Source organism: Chelonia mydas, chromosome 2, assembly GCF_015237465.2.
Source record: "Chelonia mydas isolate rCheMyd1 chromosome 2, rCheMyd1.pri.v2, whole genome shotgun sequence".
Lineage (NCBI taxonomy): Eukaryota > Metazoa > Chordata > Testudines > Cheloniidae > Chelonia > Chelonia mydas.
Window position 1 is genome coordinate 230679882 of NC_057850.1, and position 15030 is coordinate 230694911.

Consider the following 15030-nt stretch of genomic DNA (forward strand, 5'->3'; position numbering starts at 1 on the left):
TAGGGGAATATAGCCTAGATAAACTTACTACAGTAGAACCTTAGAGTTATGAACACCTCGAGAATGGAGGTTGTTTATAACTCTGAAATGTTCGTAATTCTAAACAAAATGTTATGGTTGTTCTTTCAAAAGTTTACAACTGAACATTGACTTAATACAGCTTTGAAACTTTACTGTGAAGAAGAAAAATGCTGCTTTCCCTTTATTTTTTTAGTAGTTTACATTTAACACAGTATTACTTTTATTTTTTTGGTCTCTGGTGCTGCATGATTGCATACTTCTGGTTCCAAATGAAGTGTGTAGTTGACTTGTCAGTTTGTAACTCTGGTGTCCATAAGTCTGAGGTTCTACTGTATAACATGAGGGCACAAGTGTTTGGAAAACCATACACAGAAAGTAGTTAACAGTGGTTAACAGTCAAGTTGGAAGGCATACCACGGGGGTCCTGCAGAGATCTGTCCTGGGTCCGGTTCTATTATTATTATTTGGATAATAACATAAAGAATACACCATAAGATTTTTGGACCATACCAAGCTTGGAGAGGTTGCAAGAACTTTGGATGACAGGATTAGAATTCAAAATGATCTTGATAAACTGGAGAAAATGTAAATAGGATGAAATTCAATAAGAACAAATGCGAAGTACTACAGTTAGAAAGGAAAAATTAATTGTACAAATAAAAAATGGGAAATGACTCCTTAGGAAGGAGTATTGCAGAAAAGGATCTGGGGGTTACAGTATATCACAAACTAAAAATGAGTCATCAGTGTAATACTGTTGCAGAAAAAGCAAACATCATTCTGGGACGTATTAGCAGGAGTGTTGTAGGCAAGACACCAGAAGTAATTCTTCCATTCTCTTCAGCACTGATAAGGCCTCAACAGGAGTACTATGTCCAGTTCTGGGCAACCACGCTTCAGGAAAGATGTGGATAAGTTGGAGAAAGTCTAGAGGAGAGCAACAAAAATGATTAAAGGTCTAGAAAACATGACCTATGAGGGAAGATTGAAAAAATTGGGTTTGTTTAGTCTGGAGAAGAGAAGACCGAGAGGGGACATAACAGTTTTCAAGTACATAAACGGTTGTTACAAGGAGGAGGGAGAAAAATTGTTCTCTTTAACAACTGAGGACAGAACAAGAAGTAATACATTTAAATTGCAGAGATTTAGGGAGATTTAGGTTAGACATTAGGAAAAACTTCCTAACTGTAAGGGTAGCTAAGAATGGAACAAATTACTTAAAGGGGTTGTGGAATCTCCATCATTGGAGGTTTTTAAGAAGAGTTTAGACAAACACCTGCCAGGGATGGTCTATATTAAAACTTAGTCCTGCCGTGGTGCTATTGAGGTCCCTTTCAGTCCTACATTTCTATGATTCTACATTAGCAGAAATGAGTTATTTCAGCATAAATGAAAAAGTGAAGTAGTCACCTATTTGTTTGATGTGCTAACAATCTGATCCATGTGGCCAGACCCTTTTGCCCACCTAGAGTCCCAGGGAAGTCAGTGCTACAAGTTTTCTATAGCTAGTAGGAGGGGAGGGTTATGTTCTAGAAAAGGTTACTGGAGTTGTGCCCTCCTTTAGTAATAATAACAACATGCAGCCACCTGGCTGAAATTCTTCTAAAGAGGGTATGGTGTGCATGAGCATCTATTTCTCTTGCCATAAAATTTCTACAGAGTGAAGCCCCATGTTAGCACTCGACAAGGGTGCAATTAACAAAATGAACAAACGAAGAGAAAAGCATATTCACGCTGTCCTTAAATACTGCTGACAGCAAGACTCCCAGTCATCTCCAGATCCCCAAAAATGTATCCAAGTGTATCTTCCCCATTAGCAGCTTTTAAAATGTCTGATTACATGGGATTTTCTTCAAAGGTTGAAGAATAGCAAATGTATCACCTTCTGTTCTGTTCAAATTGTTAACTGTACTTTGAACTGTAAATTTGCACTAATATAACTCTGTTTTTTTCATTTTAATGAAATAACACACAATCCCTAGTGTACACATAGCTATATTGGTACAAAGGTGGCTTATACTGGTTTAGCTTAGTCCACATCACTTGGGGAAGTGCGGGGTCATACCACTTTAACTATACCAGTATAAATAAAATAGCCCTGTGTGTGGACAAGGCCTAAGCCATAGTTTTGAAAAATAGCTATTTTTCCTTAATACTTAACAATATTATTGTGATATATTGGATAATACGGTGCCCTCTGTTACACCTGTGCAGTCCCAGTGGAGTCAGTAATGTTATACAGCTGACACTTATGGCAGGATAAGACTCTTTCTATGTGGGTTGGAGCTGCAGTGAAAAAAATGAAATATTTTATTAGAAAAAATCATGAAATAATTTGGGAACAAATTCATAAGCTACTTGTGGAACACTTTAAGCTGTGAAAATAATGCAATAAATAGTAGCTGAATAACTTATTCAAAAATATTGCACAATTTATAGCAATATGAATATTATTCCCCTGCTTCAGCAATAATAAGATAGATGTCAGTGCTGATATAAAATTTCCATGGGAATCCTCCACTCTGCAAACTGCTAACTGGTAAAAATAAATAAAATAAATAAAGGAGGAAAGATGCCCAAATCAATTATATGAAATCCAGGTCAAAATGATAACTTTCTATTAGATATCAGATTTTTTAAAAAAAACCTTGATAAATGATCAACAAATGTGAAAGCAACTTAAATTGCTATTTTCAGTAATTCAGTAACAAGGCATTCACAGCCCTATTTGTACTAGAGAACGAAAGTGTAGATGCTGAATTCCCTGTTTAAGGTTCAAACTTCAGCAAGAAGGTGGATCAGGGTAAATAAGGGCAATCATTAACCACAAAAGGCACTGAAGTAGTTTAATAATTGTTATTCCAAGAAAAGAAGGATCTGCACAGAGTAGGAATGGCAGGAGAGTTTGAGAAACATACCTTAGCTGCATCAGTGGGATAATCCACTGATGGGGATATAAGCAGGAAAGATCTATTAATTAATTACTAGGAACTATGGACAACACCAGCTGGAGATCAAAGGAAACCCTCTACTTTAAAAGTAAGCAGAAGCCTTGAGACAGATGTATCCTCTCCAGCCTTCTCATGCTTGATAATTGTCTGATGTTGCCAATTTTGGCCACATTTTCCTACCCAACTATCCCCTGCCACGAAAAGCAAGATGCTTACTTGGACCTTGTCCCTGATCCTGCAAAGAGACCCATGTGGGCAGACCCTTTTACCCACATGGAGTCCAATTGGCTTTAGGATGGCTCCATGTAAGTGCGAGTGTCTGCCTGAGTGGGTCTTTTTGGAGGATTGGGACTTCTTCGTGTGAGCAAAAGCATGTATTTCAGTTAAGTGTTTGTAACCGATGTTTACAACTGCTGTAACATGCAATCAGCTAAAGAACAGTTTCATTTTTCATATGTATACAATTGCTTCAGGTAAAATATTCATTTATGAAACACTAATTTGGGAATAGTAAATGGTAATTCTAAGAATTATGATTAATGTAGTGGATGGTTCTAAACATGAGTGTGGGATCAAGGAAGAATTGAGAGGCTACCCATTGTTCACCTTGCTATTTACACGTGAGAAGAAAGAGAAGACAGGAGAGCACCTGTTCAACCTTTCTCTTAATACTAGAGCAAGGGATACTCAATGGACTTGAAAAGCAACAAACTTAGAACTGATACAAAGGAAATACTTTGTTACAAAACTCATATTTAACCCATGGAACCCACTGTCACAAGATATTATTGAGGCCAAGAATTCAAAACAGGATTAGAGTTTTCTATGAATAATGACCCTATCCAGTTACATTAGACAGAATAAAAATGTACAAGGGATATAAACCTGCATGCCTTAGAGAAAAAGTGAACCATTAACTACCTGGGGTTTGGAAGAAACTTTCTCTACGGATAGCTTGCACCATAATTATCCTTTATGGGATTTCTTGTGGCCTCTCTGAGACATCTGGTACTTACCATTGGTTTTATCCAGTCAGGAAACACCATTTCCTATGGGTAATGAATATTCAATATGAATCTGAAAAATTCATAGCTGTATATGGAGGAGAGTTGCTTTATTGTAATATTTTTTTTAAAATCCCTTCTCCCCCAAACCTGTGAATGTTTCTTCAAACTGGATTGCATTATCACTAGTGATGGGTGAACCTCAAAGGGTTTGGATGCAGCTCTGTAGTTTTGCTTTGCCAGGAGGATTAGCCCTTTATTTCTTTCAGTTTGGGTTTGCTCACGTCTGGTGAGTTTCACTTTGGCTTTGAAATAACTGCCAAATTCAGCTGAAACAGCCATGTTTACCTAGTTTTGAACAGAACCCGCAACTAGAAGGAGGAAGGGAACATTTGCAAAACTAGATGAATCTTCCAACAAATTTGAATAAAGGTATCTGAGCCTCTTTGGTCTGGAAATTGGTTGGGAAAGATCAAGTTTCCTTGTGAGATTCCTAGTAATCCCTTGTCTAAATTGCAAACAGCTTTTTAGAAAAATTTTGCTTTCTCTATATCTAGCTGAATAACAGGGGAAGTGCAGAGTGGTATGAAAATTAAAGAAACACAAGATTAATGGAACTTCTCCAAATCTCCTGAAAAGATTCCAATTCTATTGTATGGACATTTGTAAATTATGTCTAATTTTATCTGAAAGACCTCCGTTGACTATACTGAGCTTTGGAATAGGCCCTAAAACCATACAACCAACACGACCAAATGTTTACACCTTGCAAAAGACTCAGTGATCCTTGTGCTGGATACCTGAGCTGTACATAAAGTCTTTCTGTGCCCAGTTGTTCTTGAGCAATCACCTCTCACCCTTTATCTTGCCTGAGACAATTCTGGTCAGTCAGGGCAGGCCTGTTCTCACTGACTGGCATTGGTGGGGCTAGGCTGACAACAGGATTTTACTGGACAAGTATCCTTAGTTATGAACCTTGGTCTCAGAGAAGTTTCATCACTGTCTCTTGTTGGCTGTCTATAGAAAGTGCTGCAAGTCCCATTTATTTCAGCAGACTTATCCTCGACTTTGTTTTAGCTATCTCCTCGCTTTCTTGTTTTACTGTTTGCCACCCCCTTCCCTTCCTTATTCTTTGTATTAGTAGGAACTGGTCTCTTAGTTTTCATGTTTTGTATTGGGTTTATGGGATGGTGTTCAGACGCCCGTTGATAAACCCTCTGGGCCAGAGCTTCAGCTGGTGCAAATCAGCGTGCGCTCTGTTGATGTCAGTGGAGCTACTCCAATTTAAAACAGCTGAGGATCTGCCTCTTTAATTCCATTAAATACAATTATATGCATGCAGTGTTTAAAAACTCTTGCTGGCAAAGTGCAAAGTGCATCTCTTCCAGCACTGGAAACTTGCATTTATTGTGGAACTGGTCTCACAGTAACAGCAACAGTAAGGAGAGTTTTGGATTCCTTGTAGACACTGGAAGTGTAAGGAGCACGTATTGAACTAGGAGAACTGCTCCACCTCATACAGCAAGTATGTGCAATAGTGTCATTTTGTAACGAAACAAATGTTTGGTGTAATTGGTAGAGGTGGCATTTTCAGCCAATGGAGGAATGGGGTCCAGAACAAAGGGTGATGTGTGTGAGCACACGTTAGAGCCAGTGGATGTAGCATATGTAGCAGATGGAGCGACTGAATGTAGTGGATTCACCAGTGTAACTGGCAGAAGTGACAGCCTCTTCACAGAGAAATTTACAATGCAGGACTGATAGTGCTAGTGATTGTTACTGTTGTAGTTTTGTTGAAAATGTGCTGAGTGCTGTACAGATCGTAGAAATAAGACTTAGGTCCAATCCCAAATAGCCTCCTTTCTAATCTAGCAAGCAAGATTCATTCCTCTCTTTTGTTCCTTACTCCGTTGCCTGCATGATGCTGTCACACCGGTCGTTATGTGATCCCGATGGTTTGACACAACTAGGGTGACCAGACAGCAAATGTGAAAAATCGGGACAGGGAGTGGGGGGTAATCGGAGCCTATATAAGAAAAAGACCCAAAAATTGGGACTGTCCCTATAAAATCGGGACATCCGGTCACCCTAGACACAACACAGTCCTGCCTTGTAGGCTGTTCTGCACATTTATATTGCTCTGCATAAAAAGAGCTTTTGGACATCTGCTCTGAATCTTTCTTTCATTTCAATGTATGCCCCTTGTCATTTTCTTTTGAGTTATAAATAACTTCTTGGATTGGATTGATGCTGCCTATAATTCTAGCATTTAGAGGCTGGATTGTCCCCTTCACTCCTGTGAATGGAGGGGACAGAAATCCAGTGCCTTCCTCTTGTAAGGCATGGAAGACGGGGAGCTGCAGATCTGCAGTATTGTTCCCCTTCATGAGAATCTTGTGGAAGCCTCTGTGTCCTGCGGTGTCCTGAGGAAGAAGGTGTGCAGGTTTTGGTGCGGGCATAAAGGGCTGGGATTGGGGACTAGCCATCCTTCACTGCATCATTTGACCCTGCAGATTCCTGATCAGAAATCTTAGTGGGAACTAATAATGCTTCAAGTGTGTTTCAGTGTGGAAGAGAATACTTGGGCCTTCTATTACAGCAGTACCCAGAAAGGGTCCATCTGTTTTACCCAATCTAATCTATTTTGGTTCTTATCCCATACCCATCACTGTGATATTTGGACACCTTACACAAGACGATGCCTGTATATCTCTCCTCCTCTCTCTGCTCTGCATGCAGTTTATGTTTTAAGTGTGGTTTTGGTGGGGCTACTGTGGAAAGACTTGGTCAAAGAAGTGCATCTGTGACACTGCAACCCATATTCTTCACAGTGATATTATGATGCTAGGATTGTGACATAATTGTATTGTATGCAAAATAAGTCATGTGAGGTGTCATTGGAAAAGTTATGATTTGCTGAATATTATTAGCCTATTTGTATGTATGTATCATTATTGTATCTGAAGTTATGAATATTGACTATGTATCCATATTTCACATGTAGTAATGCCCAGATAAGATGCTTTCAGTCTAGCTAGTGGGTGGGGAAGGGCCCATTCAGGGCAATGGGCCATTAGGAAAAAACAATAGGCCTTAGCAGAAGCTTATCTCCCACCTGGCGATCCTTCCTGTGAACACTATAGACAGCATCCAAGTAATGGCTACTATGACTCTACAAGGACATGTGATGATACCACATGTCGCTTGACTCCATCTTGGGATGTCAGTATTTTCCACAGATTGATCTGGGAACCAAGCCCCAAGCCAAAGCCAGGGCTGTAACCTGAGCCATGCTGCCAAGGGCTGAAGCCATGCCACCAACCAGGCTGAAGCCCTTGGGCTTGGGATTTGGCCCCGGGTCCCAGCAAGTCTAAGCCAGCCCTGGCAACCCCAATAAAAAGGGATCATGACCCACTTTGAGGTCCTGACCCACAGTTTGAGAACCGCTGGCTTACACTGTACACTTCCCTGTGCAGCGCAAGATGGTATGATTTTGGATTTATACTCCAGAGGTGGGTGTGAGCTTGGGTAGCTGAGAGTTGCCTTAGCTGTAGCCTCACTATGCGGGAGCTGGTCAGAGAGCCTGCATGTAACTGCAGCTGGGTATGTCCTTACCTGTATGTATGCTGGTGAAAGTGCAGACTGGAGGGCTGTGCAGCTTGTCACAGCAGCACAGTGTGAGAGGGAGCCCAGGCTGGTGGGTGAGAGGGCTCAGTGGTACCCCAGTTCCAGGTGGCACCCCGGGGGAACCTGTGACAGCATCGTCCCACACTTTTATGACAATGCATGGATTCCATTGCTATCTATGTTGTTATCCATAGGGTGGGAGAATCTTGTATTTCTTGGCTGTGAAGCTGCATCTGTGCATTTTCAAATTTGGCCTGTAGCCTCCTTTCTCCCCACCCTGAAAAAGAGGTGCAGGAGCTGGAGAAGAGACCCATCTGAATGGAAATGGTGAACCACTCTGACAAAAAAAGGACAAAGCCCTTGGGGCTGGACCATGGGTGGCGCATGCACCCCCAGGTCAGGGAGGCTAGCTCCCATGCTCTGCCTCTTCTGCCTGAGGTCCCGCCCCTTCTCCCCACTCCCACTCTCCCCTTCTTCCCCCGACTGCTCTTGCTGGCTGGCCCGCCAGAGCGGCCCCAAACCCCGGGCTGGCTCACTGGCCCCTGGAGCAGCTCAAAGGAGCCCCGAGACCCAGCTGGCCAGAGGAGCTCTGAACCCTGCTGCAGTCCAGCCCTGGGGCTGTGGCGGGGAGCATTAGTGGAGCTTAGCCTCCCCCAGGCTCCATTACCTCCCACCCATAGTCTGGAGGCCAGACTGTTGTAGCTGTGTCAGTCCCAGGATATTAGAGAGACAAGGCGGGTGAGGTAATATCCATGATTGGACCAACTCAAAGTGCCACAGCTAGTGTCACCAGGTGGAACATATTGTTTGTTTAGCATAAGTAGTTAAACTTATATTTAGCTGTGACACTGAGTAAGTTTCCCAGATCTGAAGAAGAGCTCTATGTAGCTCAAAAGATTGTCTCTCTTACCAACAGCAGTTGGTCCAATCAAAGCTATTACCTCACCCACCGTGTCTTTGGAGCCAAGAGTCATTTTACTGGCTACAGTGGAAGAGAGCCATTCTGGGAGCCAGGGCAGAAAGAGGTGCCAGCAGAGACTTTTGTGAGAGGCTAATGGAGGCCGAAGGAAGGGAGACAGAGGAAGAGCGGTCCTAGTGCCAATTCTGCTTTCTGTATTTGCCTCCCACTCAAGAGCTTCCCAGCCTCCCAAAAGGGTGAGAGAGTGGAAAGGACCATTTTTACTTGTCTGTATTATGGTAGCACCCACAGACACAGGCACTGTTCCTGGGAATAGGAAGACACAGTCTCTGCCTCAAAAACATTACAGCTTAAGAGCTTGTCTACACACAGTTTATGTACCACTATAACTATATAGTTTAGAACCAGATATAATTAAAGCAGTACAAGTCCCTAGTGTGGCTGCAACTATACTGGTATAAAGGTGCATACTGTATAAACTTAATAATGCTTTTTACTCCTCTGGAGTATTGAGGATACAGTCACTAATATTGTACACTACTCAGATCCAAAGCCTAGTGAAGTCAGTGGAAAGACTCTACAACCTCGAGACTCTTGGTCAGGCACATGCTGCGTTGATGAGGTCATATAATCCCCTAGATAGATAGATACTGTGGTTGCTAAAGGTTCCAGTGGTTGCGGAAGATTCCGGATCTTGCCTGTTTTCATACAGTTGTTTCTGTAATGTTAGAATAGGAAACCTAGGGAAAACATTAAAAAGTTACCGTTTCAGAGAGCTGAGATCCCAAGGCTTATAGTGATTAAAGTGTGATTTTCTTGTGTGCCAGTCTTGGCTAAGGCGAAGCTGAGCAGTTCTTGAGAATATGGTCAGCCTAAGTCAGGCTAATGTCAACAAAAGGGAGCATGGATAAGCTGTATGGTCCATGCCTGGCATGTGGATAAATGGCATCGCTAGTTTAATCTTCATATTAAAGATAATCAATCATAGTACATATTTGGTCTCAAAAAAGATCAGTGGCTGGTAGGTGGCATGGCAACAACCCATCACCTGGCCATGCAGGCAACTTGGGCATGAGGGAAAAGGGTACATTGCCTCTAGGAAATTAAAAATGGTAACTGCAGCATACATAGGAAATATCTGACTACACCCGTTGCTGCCCAATGACGGGGGAAAATTTCTTCTATGAGTATCAAATAGCACTTTTCTCCTGGTAGATTTTATAGGAGGATGGAGAAAGGCTGGCAGCTTCTGAAATGTACTCACAATAAAGGCAGTGGCCTAAATATCACTTTTCTATGCTCTGGTGACTGCAATGTAGGAGGCTGATAAGAATGCTCCTTTTAATTTAAAATTTGGTGTGTGATTCCCCTGTCTCACTATTGTAAATTTGTTCTAGCTGAAAGGAGAAGCAGGACCTTTGATTTTAAATACAAAAAATTTGTAGGGAGGGATAGCTCAGTGGTTTGAGCATTGGCCACTTAAACCCAGGGTTGTGAGTTCAGTCCTTGAGGAGGCCATTTGGGATCTGGGGCAAAAATTGGGGATTGGTCCTGCTTTGAGCAGGGGGTTGGACTAGATGACCTCCTGAGGTCCCTTCCAACCATGGTATTCTATGATTCTTGCTGAGTGTATGATAAAATGATTTCTCTCACCCAGGAAATTCTTCTAATCAAAATATTGTCCTGGAGAAAATTAGATGCAACTTTCTTTCCTCCTTGTGCACTCCAGGCTTAGAAGGTGAAGCATCAGGTGTCTCAGTCAAGGGCCTAGGTGTCATGGGAAATTAATCGCTTATCTTTGAACAACTAGGCAATTATTCATTGTGTGTGATTTGGCTGGATAGGTTACCACATGACTGTAAGTTCTTGGGGGAGGGACTGAGCCTTTTTTTGTGGGGGGCATCTGTATAGTGCTGTGTATTGTGCGTGTGTGATTGGGCATATAGGCCCTACACTGGCAAGGAGAAGGTTAATGAGGGCGTTTGACCCCAGTTAGCCCCACTCTGCTATAGCTGCAGCAGATGTCAAGTGTGGAGAGGGGTGTTAAAAGGAGAAGGCCTAGCACAGTTCAGGACTGACTGGGAAGGAGAGGAGAGCTTTGCTTCTCTCTCAGTGAGAGATACCTGGTTATAGCCAAGACTCGAAGACAGCTTGCTGGCTGGCCTAGTCTCCTGGTGCGTAGGATGCTCGGGTGCAGGGAGACCAACCAAAGAAGTGGCTATTTGAAGACAGGCCCTTAGCAGAAGGGTGGGGTCTCACTGAAGACATATCGGAGGACTCTGTTTTGAGTTCTTAGTTTTCTTGTACTTTTGGACTTGAATACTGTGGAAAGGGTGGGACTGATACATGTCTTAGCTGGAGGGCTGAAGCACCAGTGGACTGGACAGAGGTGGGGATTGGCCAATGGAGACCCTGAGACAGGATAAGCAGTGCCACACTGCACCACGAGGAGTACCACAGAGACAGGCCCTGTCACAGAATGCAAGTAGAAACAAATAATAAAGTAACCTCTGAGAGCCAGGACCAGTGAGATATGGCAGTGGAATGATTAGGGGGAAGCTAGTTCTGGCAGCTTAATCTATTTGTATGTCAGTTCCTCAGGAATGAACAAATCTATAACTTTTGGTTACACAACAGAAAAAATGTGACCTTTCCTCCCTGGAATGGGGAGGGATCCTCGCATGTCAGAAAGCTGGAGTTCTTAATTGTATGTGTAGTTGTTTGGAAGCGCTGGGGAAATTTGACAGGAGAGCAGGGGATGATCTGTACATATCTTAGTCTAAAAAAGAATTGCAGCTACTTCAAATAATGATATGAGAAGAACTAATAGCTATGACCTGGGTAAATGTAAGAACATGCAAAGCTGAAGCTGATTAGGAGGATATGCAGCTATCTCTCTATAGGAGAATAACTATGAGATGCTCAGAAGTATTATGGGACTTATTAGGTGTCTGCCCAATTTATCTTGGTCTGTTTTTACAATTACCAGTGAGAGATTTATGGAAAATGTGAGATATGCCTTCTGAAGTTTATCTGTCCTAGGCCCCATTTCAAATTAACTGCCAGAGTTTACTGGAGAAATTCCCTTTATGAATCTCCTTTGTAAAGAAAAATGAAAATTGTATATTTTCTTTTGACTATGTCCATTTTAGTCATACTAGATACAGAAGTGGCTTTTTAACAGTTCATGAGCAAATTTTTGTTTTGATCACTCTGGATACAGAAGTGCAGACTAGGGGAGTCACTAGAACCTCCATAATGTGACCATGGTGTGTGTGTGTGTGTGTGTGTGTGTGTAAGTTAATGAGTGGAGGTCAGCTAGAGAGCTCTGATCAAAGAGCAGAGCAATAGTAAAACATATCACCAGACAGCATGTATTATCTCCAAATTCAGGCAGATAGCGACATCAGCTTGCAGGAGAGCCATAACATTTGTCACAACCATGTATGGGATATTCCCTTCGACTTGCCTACAGTGAGGTGAAAAATCCCCTGAGGAGGTAGTCTCTAAGGTAGCCAGGACCCCAGGCTTACAGGTTAACATCCACAGCTTGCCCTACACCCAGTGAGTGAGTGTAAACTACAAACCACTGGTGTAACGTGCTCTCTCTCAGATGCACTGCTAGAACATCAGCCTCTTTCTGCTCTCGGTGTGCAGGTTTTTAAAAAATGTTGTTGTTCTAAATGGACATCATTATATTAATATAACCTAAAATAAAAAGATACCTTGCTTAAAAAGGATACAAACCTGTTCCTTGATGTTTCTACATGTCTGCCAAGAGTAGTGTAAGAACATAAGTCTGTCTGTGTAGATGAAGTTAATGTGCAAGAGTTAAGCAAAATTAATAAGACCATGTCACTAGACTGTAGTCTCTTGTTTTCAGCATCTGACCTGAGATGACATCCACTGCTAATAGCTACGTCCACTATTAACAAGCTATCTTAGCTACTTTTTGAGTCACCTCATTGCTGTCTGTCTTATAAATGAAATGGTGTATGTGAGACATGGGATGAATACACACCACGGTTTCAGACAGCACTCCCAACTCGCTGATTTTTTTTTCACTTCTGTCACGTTGTTTTGCTTCCTATTCTTATCTTTAATGATGAAAGAACTCTCTCTAGAGTAAGGCTCTGCTCACACTGCTGTCAATTCCTTTTGTTTGTGCCATTCAGCTATTTATTTATACAATTTCCCGTAATCTATTCTTGTGCATCTCTTCATTTCTTATGCTCACATTTCTGTTTAAGAGACTCCTTGACATCTTCATCCTTCTTTTTCTTTCAGGATGTCAATGCCTTTTTCATTTTCCCATCCCTTCCTTCCCAGTGTAAAATCCAAGATTCTTCCATTCACTTTCTCTGTTTGTGTATTACCATGCTACTTTCTTGTGCTGTCTCTTCCTCATTATGCTTATATATTGTTGATTATACACTGCTTTTGGGTTTTGAGTCTTGTTTCTTCATAGCTTGATTTTCACTTTTGGTCACAATTACTTTTAGTTATTGATCAGTATCTTCACCTTTATAAGATACAGGTCATAATCTCCTCTTAGTTGCGTTGATATAATTCCAGATTAATTCCACTGATTCACTGGAATTACTCTTAATTTACAGTCTCTTGCAGTAATGTGGCCCAGTGATGATGGAATTTAACATGATCCAACTACCCAATTTGTATGAACTTGTTTTCCTTTACTCCTGAATTCTTGCACATATTTGTGACTGCACCAAATGCCCTCCATGTTCAGACTGTTATTGATGCCAAAATGTGTGAAATTTCTCCAGTGTCGTTCATGTCCCTATACTGCCTGGTGCTCAGCACCCACCTTACATGTTTTTTTGTTTTGGAATGTCACACGACTTGTTTAATGTTCTTTGTGAGTTTGTTGTCTTATGCTAGGGTTTACTGACACGACTAGAAAATGATGCTGTCTGCATATCTACAGAGTAGATACACTAGCATGGGCAGTGGTAGCATCAGAGGTTCATCCAGGTGCCTCAATTCTGACCTGTTTCAGTGAGATGGCTGTTCATTGTCCATGTTCATATAGTTGGTGAGCTTTCTGCTGGAAGGGCAAGGATGTCAATTACATGATGTTTTTTGATCTGGTCCCGGGGACCTGACTAAGAGCACTGACTCACAAACATGAAATTAGGTATTAACATCATGTCATTGCATGAAAATGTCCCCAACCTTCCCTACATTTTATGGTTAAATATTTTATTTAATTGTCAATGCCATTTATCTGGGCCTAAAACATTAGATGATTGTTGCCCTACTGTGGTATGTGACAAACCGTGTTGTGATTATACCCTGGGATGGGGCATGCCCCCATCACAATCAGGAGAAGACTAATGAACTCCTCTGGGTTAAACCAGTACTAAATAACCAGCTGGAGGGCCAAGCTTAAAAAGGAGAGCTTGACACAGGAAGGAGTGGCAACCAGGAGGAAAGCTGCTGGCCTCAGAAGGAAAGGAGGAAAGCTGACTTGCTACAGAGTTGCTGAGAGAAAAACAGCTAAGTTGACGAGCCTCCACCACCCACAAGGACTTAATAGACCTGGGACAAAATTATCACTTGGGACAGGGGTTAAAGAAGATAAATCCTGACTTGGGGTCCACCTGTGCTGGACCCTCCATAAACAAGCTACACTTTTATAAGAGACTCAGAGACTGAACGTTTCCTTAAGCGGAAGATCGCCCCACTCCCCACCACACACCTGAGAACCAGAGAGGATGGAGTAAGGTTCCCAAGTGGGGAAAGGACTCTGGAAGGCAAATAGACTCTGAAGCTGCCCCAATGTGACTCTCAGAAAAAGGCCCAGCCTATCACATGCTCTCATTCATGGGGCTCTGTGTCTCTCTGCTTTCGTCATTTCATCCATGTCTGATTTTCATGCCAAATGAATAATTTAAAGTTAGTGTTGTAGCTGGAGTCATGAGAAATCTTGCTGGAGACAGATTTTGGAATGATGGATATCTGCTGTGTGACTGAAGGGATTAATGTTGTTCTATAACTAAAGGAACATAAATGCGGGTCTGATTGTGACCAAAAGCACTCCTGTATTCACACCTGACGCTCTATTGCCTATTTACTATTTACCTCACTTTACATATAAGTAGCAAACAGGGTCATCAGGACAGTAGGAGGAAATGTCAGGAGACAAAGCAAATTTACATTTCAGCAAACACAAGTGAGGGAAGAAAGAGCATGAAGCCTCCTTCACCACCAGATTCCATATTGCCTTCTTTACTGCTTATATAAACTTTACTTCGAAAGGTAACCCTCAGAAGAATCCACTTCAAAGGTTCACTGGACTATAATAGAAAGGGGCAGAGAACTCCAATATCTCTCTTTCACCTAAGAAGACAAAGGCACCAGTGCCCTCAGGCTTCTGGAAGAGATCCTGACCAAGGAAAATGTCAATTACCATGTTGCTGGAAGACTCTGGGTGAGAAAGGCCATCTTAAAAAAAGCCTTGAACCGAAACTTGGTAGATAAAGTT

General features: G+C 41.9%; 1 long non-coding RNA gene across 1 annotated transcript in view; it reads left to right on the forward strand.

Annotated features, from left to right (window-relative positions):
• Positions 1-5382: 5382 nt before the first annotated feature.
• The window catches only part of LOC119565524, a 73045-nt gene continuing 63397 nt past the window's right edge, over positions 5383-15030 (forward strand). Inside the window, exon 1 of the long non-coding RNA XR_005224194.2 lies at positions 5383-5501. This is a non-coding gene — a long non-coding RNA (uncharacterized LOC119565524). The remainder of the gene's footprint in view (positions 5502-15030) is intronic.